General features: G+C 39.2%; 1 protein-coding gene and 1 pseudogene across 7 annotated transcripts in view; one reads left to right on the top strand and one right to left on the bottom strand.

Annotated features, from left to right (window-relative positions):
• CD163 (CD163 molecule) overlaps nt 1-25,468 on the top strand; it is a 168,400-nt gene that overhangs the window by 58,850 nt on the left and 84,082 nt on the right. The gene's annotated exons all lie outside the window — the stretch shown is intronic.
• On the bottom strand, nt 11,908-13,468 carry LOC141408124 (WW domain-binding protein 11-like; annotated as a pseudogene).

Below are 25,468 nucleotides of genomic sequence, written 5' to 3'. Positions count from 1 at the left end.
ATAATCCATTATTCTATGTTCATTGTCACCTGTTGCAGAAAATAAGTCTTAGGCCAGTATAATTTTGTTCCTTTATGTTATAGTTTACCTATTTTTAAAATTTATGATTTTTTCTCATATTTTTTCTCATATACTTAACATGTTGCCAAATAATATGAATAAGTCTCTTTTCATTATTTATTTCCCAAAATACAATGATCCTTTTAAATCTACATGTTTAATTTATCTTTCTCCATTTAGAAAACTTTTGTTATTCCAATCAAATTCTTGATTATTTGTTTTATTCCATTTACTGTGAGTCATACTTAGGGAAGAGCTCTATTCCTCTGGTTGTATTATTCATATCTGCCCCCTATAGATTATTTTTGTCTTACTCCTCAATGGTCTAATGGAGTTTCTCAGTTTCATCTTCCTTTTATACATTTATTTTTCTGGACTGTCGGTTATCTTTACTTGTTCTAATACAGATTTTAATTATACTATTACATTTTTAATGTTCCACAAGGCTTTTCAACTTCACCAAGCGCCCATTCCAACTCTTCCTATGTTTATATTATCTTGCTCTCTTCCCATGTGTGTTTGTTTATGTCTCATAAAGGTCACAACATGTGTAAACCTATTGAAGATGACAAAACATCTAACGATTTTTCTGCCTCCTTCCTTTCCTCAAGTGTTGCTTGCCCTTCATGTTGACAGTCCTTGTCTCACCTATTAATTTTTAGTAAATATATTGCTGATTTTGTTTTTATTCCTTCAGTAGGTAAAGTATACTCATATAGGTTTTGCTCGTGTTTACTTCCTCATATCTACAGCGGGAGGACAGTTTGATGGGCACTGCTTCCTATGCAGTTCCAATTTCTGGAGTTTATTACTTTACTTTAGCCCAGCTGGACTTAAGTAAATTGCCATTCAATGCTTACTGTCTGGTTTTCACACGTTCAATGTGTGGAATATTTTGAAAATTATAACTAATTCCCATTATTCATACAAGATGTGGACACATTTCAATTCATTTTCTACCACCTATCAGTAATTTTGGTATCATAGTTTTCAAAAGGATATCACATTGGTTTTCTTCAAAATCAGAGAAAATAGAATAGAATGGTGGCTTCCCAGTTTTCTCAGGTAAATATAGGTACAGACTTTGTATTCTTGAGGCAGAAATAGAAAGTAGGAAAAGGATGAGCGATTAGTGAGACAATTGTAAACATAATCATAAAATAGAAGATTATTGTTGTGTAAAACATGATTTCACCCACCCAATACCAGAACGCATAATTAGCTAGAGTCCACATAACAGCATTTTAGGTAATTTAATTGTTCTCTTGATAGCAACTAACATTATTTGAGCTGAAGCACAGGTCTGAGCAGTGGATCTTGATCCTTTGGTGTACTATCCAAAATTTTCACAATCTCCTCCAAATTGTCAGTTAATGTTACCTCCAATTACCAGGAAAAATAACAGAAATATTATTCAGAGAAAAAGGAGGAAACTAATTATGTCGCCCTTTCACGACTAAGACATTTGCTGTTAGATATATTATTTTATTCTAGTAGTTTTCTGATAACTTGTGGGACAGAAAATGTAATTTCAAACACTGGATAGATCTGGACAGTCGTAATTTTTAAATTGTATATATTTAAAGTATTACAACATGAAGTATTGATATACATATACAAGTGGAGTGATTAGTATAGTCAAGCAAATTAATATACCCATCATCTCATATTTCATTTTTTTGTGGCTAAAGTACCTAAAATCTATCTCTTAGCAAATTTCCAGTATTCAATACCATATTATTAACTACAGTCTACATGCCTCACACTAGAGCTCTAGGTTTATTTATCCTACATAACCGAAACATTGTATCCTTTGACTTCCATCTCCTCATTTTCCCCACCATTACCTGTGCCCCGGTAACCATCTTTCTACTCTGTTTTTATGTATTTGAGTTTTGTAATTAAAAAATAATCTTCCACATGTGAGTTCACATGGTATATTTTCCCTGTGTTTGGCTTATTTCACTTAGCATGATGTCCTCTAGGTTCACCTATATTCTTGCAAGTGGCAGGGTCTTTTTCTTTTTTAAAACTGAAGAATATTCCTCTCTCTTTGTGTATGTGTGTGTGTGTGTGTGTGTGTGTGTGTGTGTGTGTCCCACAATTTTTTTATCCATTCTTCCATCGACAGGTTGTTTCTACCTCTTGGCTATTGTGAATCATGCTGTGATGAACACAAGAGCACAGTGTCTTTACAAGGTGGTGATTGCATTTCCCTTGAGTATATGCCCAGAAGAGGGATTGTTAGGATACATGGTGGCTTTTTAAAAAAATTCCATTAGAAACCTCCATATTTTTTTCCCATAATGGCTGCACCAATCTACATTTCCACCAACAGTGTACAAGGGTTCCCTTTTCTTTATTTTTTTTTTTAGACGGAGTCTTGCTCTGTCCCCCAGGCTGGAGTGCAGTGGCCGGATCTCAGCTCACTGCAAGCTCCTTCTCTTGGGTTCACGCCATTCTCCTGCCTCAGCCTCCCGAGTAGCTGGGACTACAGGCACCCGCCACTTCGCCCGGCTGTTGGCCATTTTTACTTCTTCTTTGGAGAAATATCTGGTCAGGTTATTTGCCTACATTTTAATAGGATTATTTGTTTCTTTTGCTATAGAATTGTTTGAGTTCCTTATATATATATATATATATATATTTTTTTTTTTTTTTTTTTTTTTTTTTTTGAGACGGAGTCTTGCTCTGTCCCCCAGGCTGGAGTGCAGTGGCCGGATCTCAGCTCACTGCAAGCTCCTTCTCTTGGGTTCACGCCATTCTCCTGCCTCAGCCTCCCGAGTAGCTGGGACTACAGGCACCCGCCACTTCGCCCGGCTGTTGGCCATTTTTACTTCTTCTTTGGAGAAATATCTGGTCAGGTTATTTGCCTACATTTTAATAGGATTATTTGTTTCTTTTGCTATAGAATTGTTTGAGTTCCTTATATATATATATATATATATTTTTTTTTTTTTTTTTTTTTTTTTTTTTTTGAGACGGAGTCTCGCTCTGTCACCCAGGCTGGAGTGCAGTGGCCGGATCTCAGCTCACTGCAAGCTCCGCCTCCCGGGTTCACGCCATTCTCCTGCCTCAGCCTCCCGAGTAGCTGGGACTACAGGCGCCCGCCACCTCGCCCGGCTAGTTTTTTTTTGTATTTTTTAGTAGAGACGGGGTTTCACCGTGTTAGCCAGGATGGTCTGGATCTCCTGACTTCGTGATCCGCCCGTCTCGGCCTCCCAAAGTGCTGGGATTACAGGCTTGAGCCACCGCGCCCGGCCGAGTTCCTTATATATTTTTGATCTTAACCCTTTTTCTTATACATTCTTCATAGATATTTTCTCCCAATCCATTGGCTGTCTTTTCATTTTGATCATTTTCTTTGCTGTGTAGTGTTTTAGTTTGATATAGTTCCACCTGTTTCTTTCATTCTTATTACCTGTTCTTTTTGGTGAGATATCAAAGAAAACCCTTGTCAAGGCCAATATTGAGATTTGCCTGTTTTCCTCTAGGAATTTAATGGTTTCAGGTCTTTAATATCCTTCTAGTTTATTTTTGTGTGCAGTGTAAGACGAGGGTCCAGTTTCATCCTTTTTGCATGTGGATATCTGGTTTTCCAAACACCATGTATTGAAGAGACTATCCGTTCCTCATTGTGTCTTCTTGGTAGCTCTGTCAAAAATTAATTGACCGTATATGCTTAGATTTATTTACAGGCTCTCTATTGTTCTATTCTGTTCCATTGGTCCATATGCCTGTTCTTTTTTTTTTTTTTTTTTTTTGAGACGGAGTCTCGCTATGTCGCCCAGAGTGGACTGCAGTGGTGCGATCTCAGCTTACTGCAGGCTCCGCCTCCCGGGTTTTTACGCCATTCTCCTGCCTCAGCCTCCCGAGTAGCTGGGACTACAGGCGCCCACCACCTCGCCCGGCTAGTTTTTTGTATTTTTTTAGTAGAGACGGGGTTTCACCATGTTAGTCAGGATGGTCTCGAACTCCTGACCTCGTGATCCGCCCGTCTCGGCCTCCCAAAGTGCTGGGATTACAGGCTTGAGCCACCGCGCCCGGCCTTTTTTTTTTTTTTTTTTTTTTTTTTTTTTGAGATGATGTCTCACTCTGTCGCCCAGGCTGGAGTGCAGTGGCGCAATCTTGGCTCACTGCAACCTCCGCCTCCCAGGTTTAAGAGATTCTCCTGCCTCAGCCTCCTGAGTAGCTGGTATTACAGGTGCCTGCCACCATGCCCGGCTAATTTTTGTATTTTTAATAGATAGAGATGGGGTTTCACCACGCTGGCCAGGCTGGTCTTGAGCTCCTGACTTCAGGTGATCCACCCAACTCGGCCTCCCAAAGTGCTGAGGTTACCGGCATGAGCCATCGTGCCCAGCTATATGTCTGTTGTGTCTGTTTTCATACTGCTTCACTATGCTTCTTTTGTGATATAATGTGAGATTAGGAAGTGTGATGCCTTCAAGTTTGTTTTCCTCAACATTGTTTTGGTTACTTGAAGCATTTTGTGGTTTCACACAAATTTTAGAATTGTTTTTCTATTTCTACGAAAAATATCTTTTTTTTTTTTTTTTTTTTTTTTGCTGAGTACAGGGGACTTTATTGATGTTAAATGACAAGGTGGGGCTCCCTAGGTCTTTCCTTCTTCAGAGGGTCTGGAAACTGTGAGGAGAGGAGATTCTGTGTGGTGGGGGACTGAGTGCAGCAGGGAATCCCCAGCAGCTGAGGGTCCCTCTCTTCTTCCCGTGCTCTCCCTGGGGTTAGTGATTGGGGGATTTTACTCCTTAGAGGCCATGTGTACCATGAGGTCCATTACCTTGTTACTGTAGGCAAAATTCATTGTCATAACAGGAAATGAGCTTGACAAAGTGGTCATTGATGGCAATGCCAGCCCCAGCCTCAAAGGTGGAAAGGCAGGTATTGCTGTTCAATTCCGAAGAGACAACCTGGTGCTCACTGTAGCCCAGAATGCCCTTGAGGGGTCCTTGTGTGCCTGCCTCACCACCTTTTTGATGTCTGAAGAAACCTGTCTGGCAGGTTTTTCCAGACAGGAGGTCAGTTCCACAACCAACACTGGTGTTGGGAACACGGAAGACCATGCCAGGGAGCTTCCCGTTAAGCTTAGGAATGACCTTGCCCTCTCATGGCCCATTAACTTGACAGCACCAGTAGATGCAGGAATGGTGTTCTGGAAAGCCCCATGGCTGCCATGCCAGAGTTTCCTGGAGGGGCCATCCACTGCCTTCTGGGTAGCAGTGATGGTGTAGACTGTGGTCATGAGTCCCTCCCTGATGCTGAAGTTGTCATGAATGACCTTGGCCAGGGGATCTAAGCAGTTGGTGGTGCAGGAGGCGTTGCTGATGATTGTGAGGTTGTTTTCATGCTTATGGTTCATGCCCATCACAAACATGGGGACATCTGCAGAAAAGATGCAGATGATGAACCTTTTGGCTCCCTTCTCCAGGTGAGCCCTAGTCTTCACCAAGGTAGTGAAGATGCCAGTGGACTCCATGACATAATTAGCACCAGCATTATCTCATTTGGTTTTGGTGAGCTCTCACTGCTGGAAAATAGTGACAGGGTTTCCATTGATGACAAGCTTCCCATTCCTAACCTTGATGGTACCATGGAACTTGCCATGGGTGAGATCATAACGGAACATGTAGAGCATATAGTTGGGGTCAATGAAAGGGCCATTGGTGGTGACGATATCCACTTTGCCAGAATTAAAAGCAGCCCTGATGACCAGGCATCTAATATGGCCAAATCCATTTACTCCAGCCTTCACTTTCACTCTGGTGTCTCAGGAAGAAGGCTGGTGCTGCATGAGAAAATTGGATATTTGTCGAATGGGAGAAGCAGAGAGGTCACTGGAATTTTGATGGGATTGCACTGAAAATGCTTATCACTTTTGGTGGTATAAACAGTCCTAATATCTTGAGACCAAAGATGTCAGGTATTTATACCTGTTCTTTCCAGTTCCTTCTAGATACCCTCAGCCAAAACAACTAAAAAACATGCATGTCTTATATATGAAATAAGGAAAGTATAAAATGCTAGTGTTACAATTACAATTGTTAAAAAGCCAGTGATAATTCTGTTCAGAGATACAACATACCTACTGTTGACACACACTTAAAGTATTTAACCTGGAAACAAATTATTGCTGGGGTTATAATGCTATCGCTTGAGATAGGAGCCCAACTTAATATACTGCTACTCTTAGCTCATAAATCCCATCCCCCAACCTCTTTTTTTAAATTATTATTTTACTTTAAGTTCCCAAATACATGTGCAGAATGTGCAGGTTTGTTACTTAGGTATATCTGTGCCATGGTGGTTTTCTGCACCTGTTGACCCATGCTCTATTTTCCCTCCCCTCACCCACCAACCCCGCGACAGGCCCTGGCATGTGTTGTTTCTCTCCCTATGTCCATGTGTTCTCATTATTCAGCTCCCACTTATGAGTGAGAACATGCGGTGTTTTGGTTTTCTGTTCCTGTGCTAGTTTGCTGAGGAGGATAGTTTCCAGCTTCATCCATGTCCCTGGAAAGGACATGATCTCATTCCTTTTTTATGGCTGCATAGTATTCCATGGTGTAGATGTACCACATTTTCTTTTCCATTCTACCATTGATGCATATATCCTTTTTAAATTGATTCCAACAAAAGTTATGTTTCCTTTTTTTTAAACCAAGAAAAATAAGCTTGGATAAAAGTTACGTTTTCCTAATAAAGAGACATACTTCTTTTTTTTTCTTTTTTTTTTAAATTATACTTTAGGCCGGGCGCGGTGGCTCTAGCCTGTAATCCCAGCACTTTGGGAGGCCGAGGCGGGTGGATCACGAGGTCAGGAGATCGAGACTATCCTGGCTAACATGGTGAAACCCCGTCTCTACTAAAAATACAAAAAAAACTAGCTGGGTGTGGTGGCGGGCGCCTGTAGTCCCAGCTACTTGGGAGGCTGAGGCGGGAGAATGGCATGAACCCGGGAGGCGGAGCTTGCAGTGAGCCCAGATCATGCCACTGCACTCCAGCCTGGGAGACACAGCGAGACTCCATCTCAAAAAAAAAAAAAAAAAAAATTATACTTTAAATTCTAGGGTACATGTGCACAATGTGCAGGTTTGTTACATATGTATACAAGTGCCATGTTGCTGTGCTGTACCCATTAACTCATCATTTACATTAGGTATATCTCCTAATGCTATCACTCCCCTGTCCCCCGACCCCACAACAGGCCCTGGTGTGTGATGCTCCCCATTCTGTGTCCAGGTGTTCTCGTTGTTCAATTCCCACCTATGAGTGAGAATATGTGGTGTTTGGTTTTCTGTTCTTGTGATAGTTTGCTCAGAATGATGGTTTCCAGCCGCATCCGTGTCCCTACAAATGACATGAACTCATCCTTTTTTATGGCTGTATAGTATTCCATGGTGTATATGTGCCACATTTTCTTACTCTAGTCTATCATTGATGGACATTTGGGTTGGTTCCAAGTCTTTGCCACTGTAAATAGTGCCACAACAAACATATGTGTGTATGTGTCTTTATAGCAGCATGATTTATAATCCGTTGGATATATACCCAGTAATGGGATGGCTGGGTCAAATGGTATTTCTAGTCCTAGATCCTTAAGAAATCGCCATACTGTTCTCCACAATGCTTGAACTAGTTTACACGCCTACTAACAGTGTGAAAGTGTTATTTCTCCACATCCTCTCCAGCATCTGTTGTTTCCTGACTTTTTAATGATCACCATTCTAATGGGTGTGAGATGGTATCTCATTGTGGTTTTGATTTGCATTTCTCTGACGGCCAGTGATGATGAGCATTTTTTCATGTATCTATTGGCTGCATAAATGTCTTTTATTGAGAAGTGTCTGTTCATATCCTTTGCTCACTATTTGATGGGGTTGTTTGATTTTTTCTTGTAAATTTAAGTTCTTTGTAGATTCTGGATATTAGCCCTTTGTCAGATGGGTAGATTGCAAAATATTTCTCCCATTGTGTAGGTTGCCTGTTCACTCTGGTGGTAGTTTGTTTTGCTGTGCAGAAGCTGTTTAGTTTGATTAGATCCCATTTGTCAATTTTGGCTTTTGTTGTCATTGCTTTTGGTGTTTTAGTTATGAAGTCCTTGCCCATGCCTATGTCCTGAATGGTATTGCCTAGGTTTTCTTCTAGGGTTTTTATGGCTTTAGGTCTAACATTTAAGTCTTTAATCCTTCTTGAATTAATTTTTGTATAAGGTGTAAGGAAGGATCCAGTTTCAGCTTTCTACTTATGGCTAGCCAGTTTTCCAGCACCATTTATTAAATAAGGGATGCTTTCCGCTTTTCTTGTTTTTGTCAGGTTTGTCAAAGATCAGATGGTTGTAGATGTGTAGTATTATTTCTGAGGGCCCTGTTCTGTTCCATTGGTCTATATCTCTGTTTTGGTCCCAGTACCATGCTGTTTTGGTTACTGTAGCCTTGTAGTATAGTTTGAAGTCAGGTAGCATGTTGCCTCCAGCTTTGTTCTTTTGGCTTGGGATTTTTCTTGGCAATGCGGGCTGTTTTTTGGTTCCATATGAACTTCAAAGTAGTTTTTTCCAATTCTGTGAAGAAAGTCATTGGTAGCTTGATGGGAATGGCATTGGATCTATAAATTACCTTGGGCAGTATGGCCATTTTCACGATATTGATTCTTCCTGTCCATGAGCATGGAATTTTCTTCTATTTGTTTGTGTCCTCTTTTATTTCATTGAGCAATGGTTTGTAGTTCTCTTTGAAGAGGTCATTCATATCCCTTGTAAGTTGGATTCCTAAGTAGTTTACTCTCTTTGAAGCAATTGTGAATGGGAATTCACTCATGATTTGGCTCTCAGTTTGTTATTGGTGTTTAGGAATGCTTGTGATTTTTGCACATTGATTTTTTATCCTGAGACTTGCTGAAGTTGCTTATCAGCTTAAGGAGATTTTGGGCTGAGACAATGGAGTTTTCTAAATATACAATCATGTCATCTGCAAACAGGGACAATTTGACTTCCTCTTTTCCTAATTGAATACCCTTGGTTTCTTTTTCCTGCCTGATTGCCCTGGCCAGAACTTCCAACACTATGTTGAATAGGAGTGGTGAGAGAGGGCATTCCTGTCTTGTGCCAGTTTTCAAAGGGAATGCTTCTAGCTTTTGCCCATTCATATTATATTGAATGTGATTTGTCATAAATAGCTCTTACTGTTTTGAGATACGTCCCGTCAATACCTAGTTTATTAAGAGTTTTTAGCATGAAGGGCTGTTGAATTTTGTCAAAGGCCTTTTCTGCATCTATTGAGATAATCATGTGGCTTTTGTCTTTGGTTCTGTTTATATGATGGATTACATTTATTGATTTCTCTGTGTTGAACAAGCCTTGCATCCCAGGGATGAAGCCAAATTGATCATGGTGGATAAGCTTTTTGAAGTGCTGTTGAATTTGGTTTGCCAGTATTTTATTGAGGATTTTTGCATTGATGTTCATCAGGGATATTGGTCTAAAATTCTCTTTTTTTGTTGTTGTTGTCTCTCTGCCAGGCTTTGGTATTGGGATGATGCTGGCCTCATAAAATGAGTTAGGGAGAATTCCCTCTTTTTCTATTGATTGGAATAGTTTCAGAAGGAATGTTACCAGCTCCTCTTTTTACCTCTGGTAGAATTCAACTGTGAATGTGTGTGGTCCTGGACGTTTTTTGGTTGGTAGTCTATTAATCATTGCTTCAATTTCAGAGCCTGTTATTGGTCTATTCAGGGGTTCAACTTCTTCTTGGTTTAGTCTTAGGAGGGTGTGTGTGTCCAGGAATTTATCCATTTCTTCTGGATTTTCTAGTTTATCTGTAGAAAGGTGTTTATAGTATTCTCTGATGGTAGTTTGTATTTCTGTGGGATCGGTGGTGATATCCCCTTCATCATTTTTTATTGCATCTGTTTTATTCTTCTCTCTTTTCTTCTTTATTAGTCTTGCTAGTGGTCTATGAATTTTGTTGATCTTTTCAAAAAACCAGCTCCAGGATTCATTGATTTTTTTTTAAGGGTTTTTTGTGTCTCTGTCTCCTTTAGTTCTGCTCTGATCTTAGTCATTTCTTGCCTTCTCCTAGCTTTTGAATGTGTTTGCTCTTGCTTCTCTAGTTCTTTTAATTGTGATGTTAGGCTGTCAATTTTCTATCTTTCTTTCCTGCTTTCTCTTGTGGGCATTTAGTGCTATAAATTTCCCTCTACACACTGCTTTAAGTGTGTCCCAGAGATTGTGGTATGTTGTGTCTTTGTTCTCATTGGTTTCAAAGAACATCTTTATATCTGTCTTCCTTTCGTTATTTACCCGGTAGTCATTCAGGAGCAGGTTATCCACCTTCCATGTAGTTGTGCAGTTTTGAGTGAGTTTCTTAATCCTGAGTTCTAATCTGATTGCACTGTGGTCTGAGAGACAGTTTGTTATGATTTCTGTTCTTTTACATTTGCTGAGGAGTGCTTTACTTCCAACTATGTGGTCAATTTTGGAATAAGTGCAATGTGGTGCTGAGAAGAATGTATATTCTGTTTATTTGGGGTGGAGAGTTCTGCAGATGTCTATTAGGTCTTCTTGGTGCAGAGCTGACTTCAAGACCTGGATATCCTTCTTAACTTTTTCTCATTGATCTGTTTAATGTTTACAGTGGGGTGTTAAAATCTCCCATTATTATTGTGTGGGAGTCTAAGTCTCTTTGTAGATCTCTAAGGACTGGCTTTATGAATCTGGGTGCTCCTGTATTGGGTGCAGATATATTTAGGATAGTTAGCTCTTCTTGTTGAATTGATCCCTTTACCATTATGTAATGGCCTTCTTTGTCTCTTTTGATCTTTGTTAGTATATAGTCTGTTTTATCAGAGACTAGGATTGCAACCCCTGCTTTTTTTTTGGTTTGTTTTCCATTTGCTTGGTAGATCTTCCTCCATCCCTTTATTTTGGGCCTATGTGTTTCTTTGTACGTGAGATGTGTCACCTGAATACAGCACGCTGATGGGTCTTGACTCTTTATCCAATTTGCCAGTCTGTGTCTTTTCATTGGGGTTTAGCCTATTTATATTTATGGTTAATATTGTTTTGTGTGAATTTAATCCTGTCATTATGATGTTAGCTGGTTATTTTGCTCGTTAGCTGATGCTGTTTCTTCCTAGCATTGATGGTCTTTGCAATTTGGCATGCTTTTGCAGTGACTGGTACTGGTTGTTCCTTTCCATTTGTAGTGCTTTCTCCAGGAGCTCTTGTAAGGTAGGCCTGATGGTGACAAAATCTCTTAGCATTTGCTCATCTGTAAAGAATTTTATTTCTCCTTTGCTTATGAAACTTAGTTTGGCCAGGTATGAAATTCTGGGTTGAAAATTATTTTCCTTAAGAACATTGAATATTGGTCCCCACTCTCTTCTGGCTTGTAGGGTTTCTGCAGAAAGATCTGCTCTTAGTCTGATGGGCTTGGCTTTGTAGGTAACCTGACCTTTCTCTCTGGCTGCCCTTAACATTTTTTCCTTCATTTCAGCCTTGGTGAATCTGATGATTATATGTCCTGGGGTTACGCCTCTTGAGGAGTATCTTTGTGGTGTTCTCTGTACTTCCTGAGTTGAAATGTTGGTCTCTTTTTCTAGGTTGGGGAAATTCTCCTGGATAATATCCTAAAGATAGTCCAACTTGGTTCCATTCTCCCTGTGACTTTCAGGTACACCAATCAAATGTATATTTGGTCTTTTCACATAGTCCCATGTTTCTTGAAGGCTTTGTCTCATTACTTTTCATTCTTTTTCTCTAATCTTGTCTTCATGCTTTATTTCATTAAGCTGATCTTCAGTCTTTTATATCCTTTCTTCTGCTTGATCAATTCAGCTATTGATACTTGTGTATGCTTCACAAAGTTCTCATGCTGTGTTTTTCAGCTCCATTAGGTTGTTTATGTTCTTGTCTAAACTGGTTATTCTAGTTAGCAATTTATCTAACCTGTTTTCAAGGTTAGATGAACCTAGAAAACCTTTTTTCAAGATTTTCTTAGCTTCCTTGCATTGGGTTAGAACATGCATTCAGACCTGACTTCTTTTCTTCAGTCTTGTCTCTCTCGTCGTCATCATCATGGTACACAAATTCACCCCTCACATTCTCCATCTGATCTGTCAGTGTCAGTATCATCAGTACTGTCATCATGCTTATCTTGATCCATGTCCTCAGGAGAGCCATCATTTTCACTGATGCTGGAAACATCATCATTGTGACCCTGCTGGGCAAGTTCAGGACTATATAACATGTCTTCATCTCACCTACAAGGAGGAAAATCTGGGGCAAAGCCCACTTTCGAGCCATAAATCTGCAAGACTTGAGGAGGAGGTGGACCAGGAGGAAGGCCAGGACATAAATGTGGAACACCATGACCAAGAAGAGGAAGTATATAAACTGCCTGAGTTGGAGGTCCACAGGCTGAGGTTTTCTTAAGGTTAAAGGGTGTCTGGGCCTTCCACCAGGAAGTGGAATGTCCTGGATCAAAATGGAAGTAGCATGTGACATATCTGGCAAAAGAATACTCTCCACTTCCCAAAGGAATACTCTCCACTTCCACATGCTGAGCATTCTTGACAGCAACAAAATATTGGCTAAGTTGAGCCCTCTTCTGTTCATAGTCTACTTCTAGCTTTCTTGATTCTTTGTAAATATTTAGATTCTCTTTTTCATAGAGTCATAGAGTATATTCAAAGTTTTCATGCAGCTTTCTACTTTCTCATTTAATTGTGGCTGTTGCACTGCATTAAATTTCTTACATCTAATTTCTCCATATTCCAGATAATCTGTTTGGGATCCCTCATTTTTAAAACTGCAACTTGGCCGGGCGTGGTGGCTCAAGCCTGTAATCCCAGCACTTTGGGAGGCCGAGGCGGGCGGATCACAAGGTCAGGAGATCGAGACCACAGTGAAACCCCGTCTCTACTAAAAATACAAAAAATTAGCCGGGCGCGGTGGCAGGCGCCTGTAGTCCCAGCTACTCAGGAGGCTGAGGCAGGAGAATGGCGGGAACCCGGGAGGCGGAGCTTGCAGTGAGCCGAGATCGCGCCACTGCACTCCAGCCTGGGCAAGAGCGTGAGACTCCGTCTCAAAAAAATAAATAAATAAAAAATAAAACTGCAACTCATACCATCACGCACTGTTTTTTGTTCTTTAATTCTTTCTTTCTAGCTTTCTTTCAGGCTTAGTCTGTGGGGTTCATAAATTTTCCACTCTTAACTGGGTGCAGTGACTCATACCTGCAATCTCAGCATTTTGGGAGGCTCAGGTGGGGTCGCTTGAGGTCAGGAGTTTGAGTTCAGCCTGAGAAACATAGCAAGACTCTATCTCTACAAAAAAATAAAAAATAAAAAAATAAATTTTCCACTTGGTGGATGATGTAGATTTCTGTCCCATGTTGATAATTTGTATAGTTTACTTGTTTATTAAAAAACAAAAATGAAAACAAAACACGTCTATTGTGGTGCCAAGACTGGGAGAATGGATAATTCCTGACTTCTTTTACTTTGTTCATTTTATTTATTTAATGTATTTATTTGCTTTTAACTGATTTTCCCCCACTTGAAGATTATTGTTTTGTTTTCTCCATAAGTTATTGAGGTATAGGTGGTATTTGGTTACATGAGGAAGTTCTTTAGTGGTGATTTCTGAGATTTTGGTGCACCCATCACCCAAGCAGTATACACTGCACCATATTTGTAGTCTTTTATCCCTTCCCCCAACTCTTCTCCCCAAATCCCCAAAGTCCATTGCATCATTACATATATATATATGCACACCATAGTTTATTTATCTACTCATTGATTGATGGACATTTGGCTTGGTTCCATGATTTTGCAATTGTGAATTGTGCTGTTATAAACATGCGTGTGCAAGTATCTTTTTCAAATAATGACTTCTTTTCCTCTGGGTAGATACCCAGTAGTGGGATTGCTGGGTCAAATGCTAGTTCTTTTAGTTCTTTAAGAAATCTCCACATTGTTTTCCATAGTAACTGTACTAGTTTACATTCCCACCAGCAGTGTAGAAGTGTTCCCTGTTCACCACATCCACACCAATGTCTGTTTTTTGATGTTTTGATTATGGCCATTCTTGCAGGAGTGAGGTAATATCTCCTTGTGGTTTTGATTTGCATTTCCCTGATCATTAGTGATGTTGAGCATTTTTTCATGTGTTTGTTGGTCATTTGTATATCTTCTTTTGAGAATTGTCCATTTATGTGCTTAGCCCATTATTTGATGGGATTTTTTTTTTTTTTTTAACTGATTTGTTTGAGTTCGTCGTGGATTACGCGTATTAGTCCTTTGTCAGATGTGTAGATTGTGAAGATTTTCTCCCACTCTGTGGGTTATCTGTTTACTCTGCTGACTGTTACTTTTGATGTGCAAAAGCTCTTTAGTTTAATTAGGTCCCAGCTATTTGTCTTTGTTTTTATTGCGTTTGCTTTTGGGTTCTTGGTCATGAAATCCTTGCTTAAACCATTGTCTAGAAGAGTTTCCCCAATATTATCTTCTAGAACTTTTATAGTTTCAGGTTTTTAAAAAATTATTTATTTATTTTATTATTTTTTTGTGTGTGTGAATTTTCATGCTTGTCACACAGGCTGGGGTGCAATCGTGTGATCTCGGCTTACTGCAACTACCGCCTCCCAGGTTCAAGTGATTCTCTTGTCTCAGCCTCCCAAGTAGCTGGGATTACAGGCACTCACCACCATGCCCAGCTAATTTTTGTATTTTTTTTTGTTAAGTAGAGACAGGAATTCACCATGTTAACCAAGCTGGTCTCGACTCCTGACCTCTGGTGGTCCACCCACCTTGACCTCCCGAAGTGCTGGGATTAGAGGCATGAGCCACCATACTTGGCCACAGTTTCAGGTCTTAGGTTTAAGTCCTTAATCCTTCTTAGGTTGATTTTTGTATATGGTGAGAGATGAGGATCCAGTTTTATTCTCCTACATGTGGCTAGCCAATTATCCCAGCACCATTTGTTGAAAAGAGTGTCCTTTCCCCACTTTATATTTTTGTTTGCTTTGTCAAAGATCAGTTGGCTGTAAGTATTTCTGTTTATTTCTGAGTTCTCTATTCTGTTCCATTGGTCAACATGCCTACTTTTGTACCAGGACCATGCTGTGTTGGTGACTATGGTCTTACAGTATAGTTTGAAATCAGGTAATGTGATCCCTCCAGATTTGTTCTTTTTGCTTAGTCTTGCTTTGACTATGGGAGCTCTTTTTTAGTTCCATATGAATGTTGGAATTGTTTTTTTTCTAATTTTGTGAAGAATGATAGTGGTATTTTGATGGAGATTGCACTGAATTTGTGGATTGCTTTTGGCAGTAAGGTCATTTTCACAATATTGATTCTACCCATCCACGAGCATGGGATGTGTTTCCATTTGTTTGTGTTGTCTATGATTTCTTTCAGCAATGTTTTGTAGTTTTCCTTGTAGAGGTCTTTTGCCTCCTTGGTTAGGTATGTTTCTTTTTTTTTTCTTTTTTTTTTTTTTTTTGAGATGGAGTCTCGCTCTGTCACCCAGGCTGGAGTGCAGTGGCCGGATCTCAGCTCACTGCAAGCTCCGCCTCTCGGGTTCACGCCATTCTCCTGCCTCAGCCTCCCGAGTAGCTGGGACTACAGGCGCCTGCCACCTCGCCCGGCTAAGTTTTTGTATTTTTAGTAGAGACAGGGTTTCACTGTGTTACCCAGGATGGTCTCGATCTCCTGACCTCGTGATCCGCCCGTCTCGGCCTCCCAAAGTGCTGGGATTACAGGCTTGAGCCACCGCGCCCGGCCTTGTTAGGTATGTTTCTAAGTATTTTACTTTTATTTTGTTTTTTTGCAGCTATTGTGAAAGGGGTTGAGTTCTTGATTTGATTCTCCAGTTGGTAACTGTTGGTGTATAGAAGAGCTACTGATTTGTGCACATAAATCTTGTATCCGGAAACTTTGCTGAATTCTTTTATCAGTTCTAGGAGTTTTCTGGAGGAGTCTTTAGAGTTTTCAAGGTCAACAATCATATCATCAGCAAACAGTGACAGTTTGACTTCCTCATTAATGATTTGGATACCCTTTATTTCTTTCTCTTGTCTGATTTCTCTGACTAGGACTTCCAGTACTATGCTGAAGAGGAGTGATGAGAGTGAGCATCCTTGTCTTGTTGCAGTTCTTAGAGGGAATATTTCCAACTTTTCTCCATTCAATATTATGTTGGCTGTGGGTTTGTCATAGATGGCTTTTATTGCATTAAGGTATGTCCCTTGCATGCTGATTTTGCCAAGAGTTATAATTATAAAGCAATACTGGATTCTGTTGAATGCTTTTTCTGCATCTATTGAAATGATTATGTGGTTTTGTTTTTAATTCTATTTGTGTGATGTATCACTTATTTATTTATTTATTATGTATTTATTGAGACAGAGTCTCGCTCTGTTGCCCAGGCTGATCTCTCTGCAAATTCTGCCTCCCAGGTTCAAGTGATTCTCGTGCCTCAGTCTCCTGAGTAGCTGGGATTACAGGTGGGCATCACCATGCCTGGCTAAGTTTTGGATTTTTAGTAGAGATGGGGTTTTGCCATGTTGGCCATGTTTCACCATGTTGGCCAGGTTGGTCTTGAACTTCTGGTCTCAAGTGATCCACCCACCTTGACCTTCTTGACCTCCCAAAGTGCTGGAATCACAGGTATGAGCCACCACCAAATGTATCACATTTATTGACTTGCATATGTTAAACCACCCCTGCATCCTGGTATGAAACCCACTTGATCATGGGTGGATTATCTTTTTGATATGTTGTTGGATTTGGTTAGCTAGTATTTTGTTAAGGAATTTAGAGTCTGTGTTCATCAAGGATATCGGTCTGTAGTTTTCTTTTTTGGTTATGTCCTTTCCTGATTTTTGTATTAGGGTGATACTGGTTTCATAGAATGAATTAGGGAGGGTTCATTCTTTCTCTGTTTGTAGAACAGTGTCAAAAGGATTGGTACCAATTCTTCTTTGAATGTCTGGCAGAATTCTGCTGTGAATCCGTCTGGTCCTGGACTTTTTTTGTTGCTAATTTTTGAAATGCCATTTCAATCCCACTGCTTGTTATTGGTTTGTTTAGGGTATCTAATTCTTCCTGATTTAAGCTAGGAGAGGAGAGTTGCATTTTTCCAGGAGTTTATCCATCTCCTCTAGGTTTTAGGTATTCATAGTAGCCTTGAATGATGTTTTGTATTTCAGTGGTGTCAGTTGTAATATCTCCTGTTTTGCTTCTTAGTGAGGGTATTTGGATTTTTCTCTCTTCTTTTCTTGGTTAATCTTGCCACTGGTCTATCAATTTTATATTTTCAAAGAACAAGCTTTTTGTTTCATTTATCTTTTGTATTTTTTTGTTTCAATTTCATTTAATTCTGCTCTAATCTTGATTATTTCTTTTTCTTTACTGGGTTTGGGCTTTTTTTCTCTCTCTAGTTCCTTGAGTTGTGACCTCAGAGTGTCAGTTTGCACTCTTTCAGTATTTTCGATGTTGGCATTTAGGGGTATGAACTTTCCTCTTAGCACTGCCTTTGTTGTATCCCAGAGGTTTTGATAAGTTGTGTCATGATTGTTGTTGAGTTTGAAGAATTTTTAAATTTCCATCTTGATTTCATTTTTGACTCAATGGTCATTCAGGAGTAGGTTATTTAATTTCAATGTATATGCATGGTTTTGAAGGTTCCTTTTGAAGTTGATTTCCAGTTTTGTTTCACTGTGGTCTGAGAGAGTACTTGATATAATTTAAATTTTCTTAAATTTATTGAGGCTCATTTTATGGCCTATTATATGGTCTATCTTGGAAAAAGTTTCATGTGCTGTTGAGTACAATGTCCATACTTCAATTTTTGGATGACATGTTCCACATATATCTGTTAAGTTCATTTGTTTCAAAGTTTAGTTTAAATCTATTGTTTCTTTGTTAACCTTCTGTCTTGAAGACCTGTCTAATGGAGTCCCCCACTATTATTATGTTGCTGTCTATCTCATTTCTTAGGTCTATTAGTAATTGTTTTATAAATTTGGGAGCTCCAGTGTTAGATGCACATATGTTTAGGATTGTGATATTTTCCTTTTGGACAAGGCCTGTTACCCATTATATAATGTCTCTCTTTGTCTCTTCTAACTGCTGTTGCTTTAAAGTTTGTCTTGTCTGATATAAGAATAGCTACCCCTGCTTCCTTTTGGTGTCTATTTGCATAAAATGCCTCTTTCCACCCCTTTACTTTAAATTTATGTGAGTCCTTACATGCTAGGTGAACCTTCTGAAGGCAGCAGATAGTTGGTTGGTGAGTTCTTATCCATTCTGCAGTTCTGTATCTTTTAAGTGGAGCATTTAGGCCATTTACATTCAATGTTAGTATTGAAATGTGAGGTACTGTTGCATTCATCATGCTCTTTGTTGCCTGTGTACTTTGTTTTTTGTTGTTGTTGTTTTTTGTTTTTGCTTTTTAATTTGTATTTTTGTTTTATAGATCCTGTGTGATTTATGCTTTTAAGAGGCTCTGTTTCAATGGTTTCCAGGATTTGTTTCAAGATATAGAGTTCCTTTTAGCAGTTCTTGTAGTGGTGGCTTGGTAATGGTGAATTCTCTCTACATTTGTTTATCTGAAAAAGACTGTATCTTTCCTTCATATATGATGCTTAGTTTCACTGGATACAAAATTCTTGGCTAATAATTGTTTCATTTGAGAAGGCGGAAGATAGGGCTGCAATCCCTTCTAGCTTGTAGGGTTTCTGCTGAGAAATCTGCTGTTAATCTGATAGGTTTTCCTTTATAGGTTACCTGGTGCTTCTGTCCCACAGCTCTTAAGATTCTTTCCTTCATTTTAACTTTGGATAATGTAATGACAATGTGCCTAGGCAAAGGTCTTTTGCAATGAATATACCGGGTGTTCTTTGTGCTTCTTGTATTTGGATGTCTAGGTTTCTAGCAAGGCTGGGGATATTTTCCTTGATTATTCCCCCAAATATGTTTTCCAAGCTTTTAGAATTCTCTTATTTCTCAAGAACACCAACTATTCTTAAGTTAGGTCATTTAACATAATTCCAGACTTCTTGGAGGCTTTGTTCATATTTTCTTATTCTTTTTTTTTTTTTTTGTCTTTGTTGGATTAGGTTAATTCAAAGACCTTATCTTCTAGCTCTGAATTTCTTTCTTCTACTTGTTCAATTCTATTTCTGAGACTTTCCAGAGCATTTCACGTTTCTAAAAGTGTGTCCAAAGTTTTCTGAAATTTTTATTTTTAAAAAACTGTTTATTTCCTTGAATATTTCTCTTTTCACTTCTTGTATCACCTTTTGGATTTCCTTGCATTGGGCTTTGCCTTTCTCGGGTCCCTCCCTGATCAGCTTAATAACTAACCTCCTGTATTCTTTTTCAGATAAATCAGGGATTTCTTCTTGAGTTGGATCCATTGCTGGTGAACTAGTGTGATTTTTCAAATGGTGTTGAAGAGCCTTCTTTTGTCATATTACCAGGGTTGGTTTTCTGGTTTCTTCTCATTTGGGTAGGCTCTATCAGAGGGAAGGTCTGGGGCTGAAGGCTGTTGTTCAGATTCTTTTGTCTCATGGGATGCTCCCTTGATGTACTACTCTCTCCCTTTTCCTATGGATGTGGCTTCCTATGAGCTGAACTGCAGTGATTGTTTTCTCTCTTCTGGATCTAGCCACCCAGAAAGTCTACCCAGCTCCAGGTTGGTACTGGGGATTATCTGCACAGAGTTCTGTGATGTGAACTATCTATGGAGCCATGGATAACAGTGCTTTTTCTGGTTGAGGTGGCAGGGGAGTGCAATGGACTCTGTGAGGGTCCTTAGCTTTGGTGGTTTAATGCTCTATTTTTGTGCCGGTTGGTCTCCTGCCAGGAGGTGGCGCTTTCCAGATAGCATCAGCTGTGGTAGTATGGGGGAAAAACTCGCAGTGGGTGGGGCCCTAGAACTGCCAAGATTATACGTCCTTTGTCTTCTTCTACCAGAGTCAGTAGGAAAGGACCATCATGTGGGGGCAGGGCTAGGTGTGTCTGAGCTCAGACTCTCCTTGGGCAGGTCTTGCTGCCACTGCTGTGGGGGATGGGGGAGAGAGTCCTAGGTCATTGGAGTTGGGTACCTAGGAGGATTATGGCTGCCTCTGCTGAGTCATGCAGGTTGCCAGGGAAGTGGGGGAAAGCTGGCAGTCACAGACCTCACCCAGCTCCCATGCAAACCAAAGGGACCATCTCTCTCCCACAGTGCCCCTGCCAACAACCCCCAGTCTGTTTCCAGGCAGAGTGCTGTATGGGCTTGAAAACCTGTCCCAGGCTATTCACCTCCCAGCTGGGAAAGAAAAGGACTTGGTTCTTCCCCGACCTGGAAAGTCTGCGCACTGGATTTGCACCCTCCCCCAGGTACTGGCAAGGAGGCTTCTCATTGCATTCAAATTGTTACAAAGTTTTAGCTAGAGATTTCCTTCTTCCTGTGTAGTTTTACTTCCTGCTCCTCTCCCGTTGGATCCCTGTGGTGCCAGGCAGGAATTCCTGCTTGGGGACTCAGCGTACAGGGCCTTTCTGCTGCTTCCTCTACCCCTGTAGTTCACTTGGCTCTCCAAATTGATTCGGCTCCAGGTAAAGTTGGAAGTTTCTCCTGCAAAAAGACCTTCAGTTTCTCCATTGAGGGTGTGTTTTCAGAAGAGGAGGGTCTCCCAGCCCAGTTCCACAGTTGAGGGACTCACAGTTTTGGGGGTGGTCTCCCAGTTCCTGCAGGAGCAGTCCGCTTCCTTCAGAGTGTCTGTGGGTCCTCTTGGGATTGCTGGTTTGTTCTTGCAGTCGATCTGGAGCTGAAATTCACAATGAGAGCACCCACACGCTGCTCTGTCTGGAGCTGCAATCTAGTCCTGCCTCCCGACTGCCTTTATCCACAGTATCCCGGCTTCTTTTACTTTGTAAAGGTCTTCAACTCAGCCTCTCTGTTCATCCCTCAGCCTCCACCATCTTGAAACCTCCAAAACTGTACTTTTTATGTTTAGGAACTATATACCAACATTTCAATATAATTATGTTGTTTTGAGTATGTGCCAATAACTGTAATCATAACTAAACCTAGAACAAAATTTGTCATCTGGAATTAAAAATTAAAGTGAAGCAAAAATTTTAAATGAAGTAAAAAATAGCAAAGTTAGCTTGTACTTTCCTAGTCTTGGAATTAGCCATTTCTCAAAGGAACTCTGATTCATTTTGTGGAGAATGGCATTTAGAAACCAACATACAAACACTAAGTGAGATACTTGATTTTGGGATGTCATTGCTGGTCGTTTAAGCAGTCAGAACTACTTAACATACACACACACACAATGTATATCTATGCATCTATCTATCTATCTATCTATCTATCTATCTATCTATCAATCAATCAATCAAAAACCACGAAATCATGTTGACATCTCCAAAATCCAATCCAGTATCACAGGATTCATTCTAACTTCTCTCATTCCATATTTGTAACTCTCTTCTTCCATAGTGACAAATGTCTCCCAGTATATTTATTCAATCCCGGAATACACAGAAGCCTTAATCAAAGGATCAAATTGAACCTCACTAGTAGAAAAACAAACATCCTTTGTCCCTGATATAGTGACTATGAAGGATTTAAAAATGCCTAACCTGAATCTTCTGGATTTAATACAATTTTAATGTTTATTAGTGCATAATCAAAATAACATAATCATAATAAAATCTTTGTAAATAATTGTTAGATAAAAAATGTATTTTTTTTTTGAAAAGCCTCTCTAACTTAAGTAGATTGGGCTTGGTAGTTGTGGTGGGAGAAGAAGTTATTTACATATCCTTAAAGTATATTTCCACAAATTACTTATGTAGAAGGAAACATAGTATAGTGACACAATGAAGAAAACTGATAGATACCACTTAGCCAAATAATCAAAAAAACAGATGGTCTAGGATTTACTTTTGCTATAGGGGACATCACTGAAAAAATTAGCAAAATCTGATTAAGATCTATGAATTAAATACATAAGAGTTAGCATCCATGCTAATCTCTTGATTTTAGAAATTTCTCCTGATTTTGATATTCCCACTATGGTTATAAAAGAAAATGTCCTTATTTTTAGAAAAACACGAGGAAACAAGAAAATATTTGCCTGTTTTAATAAAGTATTTAGGATAAAATGGACATCATGTCAACTTTTGGGTTGAGAGAAGAAAATGGGTGTGAGAGAATCATTTCAGATGTTATGTAAGTGCCATTATTGAAACATAACTGGAAACATATAAACATACATTCTTTCCCCTATCCTTTTATATAAGGCAAAAATGAATTATTCATTTTTGATTGGTTTAACCACCTGTAGTTCTGCCTCCTTATTCTTGAATAATCTTATATATAAAGCATTATATAAAATAACTAGTTTCCGATTCTTTAGAGTCAGAACTTAAAGACATTTTTTCAAGTAATCCCTGTGTAGGATCTCTCTAGATTTTTAGAATTTTTTGATATTTTAAAATTTTCTTATATTTAATCTAATTACTTTTTAGTGACTCATTTTCCTGAAATGCTCACTTGATCTTTATAGAAACAACTCTTAATTTAATTCATATTTGATCTATTAGTGAAATTTTATTTATTTAACTATGCACAAGACAATTCCTAAAGGGTACATGATCTGGAATATCTCAACTTGTGTTGGTTTCTCTAAATAAATACATTTGAAAGGAGGTCCAATGAGATATTATTAATTGTAGTATTTAAAATATTAAATTGTAATAATGTTCTGGGCCAGGCACGGTGGCTCATGACTGTAATCCCAGCACTTTGGGAGGCCAAGGTGGGCAGATCACGAGGTCAGAAGTTCAAGACCAGCCTGACCAACATGATGAAACCCTGTCTCTACTAAAAATACAAAAATTAGCTGGGCGTGGTGGTATGTGCCTGTAATCCCAGGTACTTGGAAGGTTGAGGCAAGAGAATCGCTTGAACCTGGTGGCTGAGGGTGCAGTGAGCCAAAATCGTGCCACTGTACTCCAGCCTGGGGGACAGAGTGAGACTCTTTCTCAAAAAAAAAAAAGTTCCAAAAATAAGAGTAAGGTGCCATGATATGTGGGTCTCTTCATCACCTCCCACCGAGTGTTAGTACCAATGAACATAATCAGTTGTTCAGTGTGGGGGAAAACTTGTTCATGAACTACAGTGACTGGGATACATGGCACTAACTGATTTAGAAACAGTCATAACTGATTCTCATTAGTCTACTAAAAAATATGTATAAAGTATTTTTCTAAGTGCTTAGAACATATCAGAGAACAAAATCCCCACCCATTATGGAGCCAATTTTTAGATGTGGGATGTGGAGAAGGGGAGAGATGTACCCCCAGGTAAAAATAGACCAAATCAATAAATAAATTACATAGTATGTTAGAAAATAAAAATTCCACAAACAAAAAGAAAAGTGAATACAGTAATGGAGTTATAAGGATGGGGGAAATGTTTTTAAAAATAATTATGGAAAAGACTAGCTGAGAAGCTGAGTTAAGATTTGAAGGGAGTGAGGGCATTAGCCCCAGTGGCTGTTTGGGGAAACAATATTCAAGGAAAAGGGAACAGCCAGTGCAAAGGCCCTGAAGCAGGACTAGAATTGGGGTGCTTGAGAACAGCAAGATTGCCAGTGTGAGTAGAAATTAATGAGTAGGGAAATAGTCTAAGAAGACTCAGAGAGGTAAGGAGAGTGGTGTAGTGGTGGGGTAAGCTGGTTACTTCCCTATAGACTGACCATTTTAAGTAACTTAGCTTTTATTCTGAATGAGATAGGGACCCTTTGAAGGGTTTTGAATTAACCAGTAACATGATCTGACACAAAATTTTAAAAGTTTACCCTAGTTTTCTTGATGAGAATTGATACTTGGGAAAGGCAAAGGTAGTTAGGAGGCTGGAGCAGGATTCCAGGCAGGGAACAATGGTGACCCTGATCAGAATGACAGTAATGGATGTAGATGTATTTCGGAAGTGGTGCAAATGGGATTTCCTGAAGAACTGGATATGGAACATGGAAGTAAGAGAGGGATCAAGGATGACCCCAGGAATTTTGCTCTGAACACTGAAAATTGGTGGTGTTGCCATCAATATCCTTTTCATGTATGTGACAGTGAAAACCTAGGATCTATATTGGTAATACATGGATTTTCCCCATTTATATCTTGTAATGTCTAATTATACTTAGATTAACAAAGTTGTTCCCAGAGATTTTGCTGCCTGTTTCAGGTTGCCTTTTTAATTTTCTTTATGGAGTGGAGAAAGGATTAAAGCTGAGCTCCAATCTGAATTGGAATCAGTCCCCAGAAATACCCCATTCAGACTTACATAGCTATCCATCTTGGCATATTTCTTGAATCGTTGCTCATACTGGCTCTCTAACAATTTTTCTCTTAGCATCTGAGTCACATTCTTGATTTGGTGTTCAAAATGATAGATGTCATTTATCTTGTTCATAAAAACTGTCACAGAATAATAAACCACTTTTCTTAAATAACAAATGTCTTTTTAACCTACCTGCCATACTTTTCCTTTTTATCAACTGACCCTTGGTCATTACTGTTGGGCACTTGTTTTTCTGCCTACTTGTACATTGAATTTTTTGGGAAGTCATGAAATAGATGAATATTTTTCTCTTTTCTTATTCACTCTCTGAAGATTTTCACTTTCTTTTTTCAGTGCCTCCCCATAATGCCAGACACCTGAGGATTAACTTTTTCAGAATAATCTCAAATTCATATTGAACGTTAAAACACTCGTGTACCCAAAAACTTGTGTACCAATATTTGTAACCACATTGAAGATCCCTCTGATCTTCTCCAACCTAGTTGCTTGGCAAAAAATCTGGAAGTCATCTACACCACTCCATTAGTGCCTGCATCCATTAACCAAGTTTATTTACTTCTTTATTCTAATATCTATTAAATATCTTCTCTTAATGTGCCCTTGCATTAATTCAGGGCCTTATCAGTTCTTTCTTGAATTACTCCTGCACCACAAACAGCAAAAAATTACTGATTTATAAGCTGTTCCTAGTTACTTCAACATTTAGGAATTGCAGAAGTCATGTTTAGGGGCTCTTTTGTTTGGGAGAACTCAATTATCCTCGATTATGCCAGGTGAAAGCACTTAGCCAAAACTAGGAGGGAAAGTTCTGCAAAATAAAGCAAAATGATTATTTTTATCGGTGTCAAGGTTACTATATATTAAATAATGACAGATTATTATATTTTTACTTGTAGGGGCCGTGGTAAAGATGTAATAACAAAGAGAGGCCTCTGCTTTGAGTAGAAGCAAGTCCCAGAAACATGAGAAGGTTGGGGCTAAAAAGGGAGTTGTTGGTTCGCCACTAAAGAACCTCTGTGACAG

This window comes from Macaca fascicularis, chromosome 11 (genome assembly GCF_037993035.2).
Source record: "Macaca fascicularis isolate 582-1 chromosome 11, T2T-MFA8v1.1".
NCBI classification, from domain to species: Eukaryota; Metazoa; Chordata; class Mammalia; order Primates; family Cercopithecidae; genus Macaca; species Macaca fascicularis.
The sequence above is the reverse complement of the archived record's forward strand: the minus strand, read 5'-3'. Positions and strand labels throughout refer to the sequence as shown.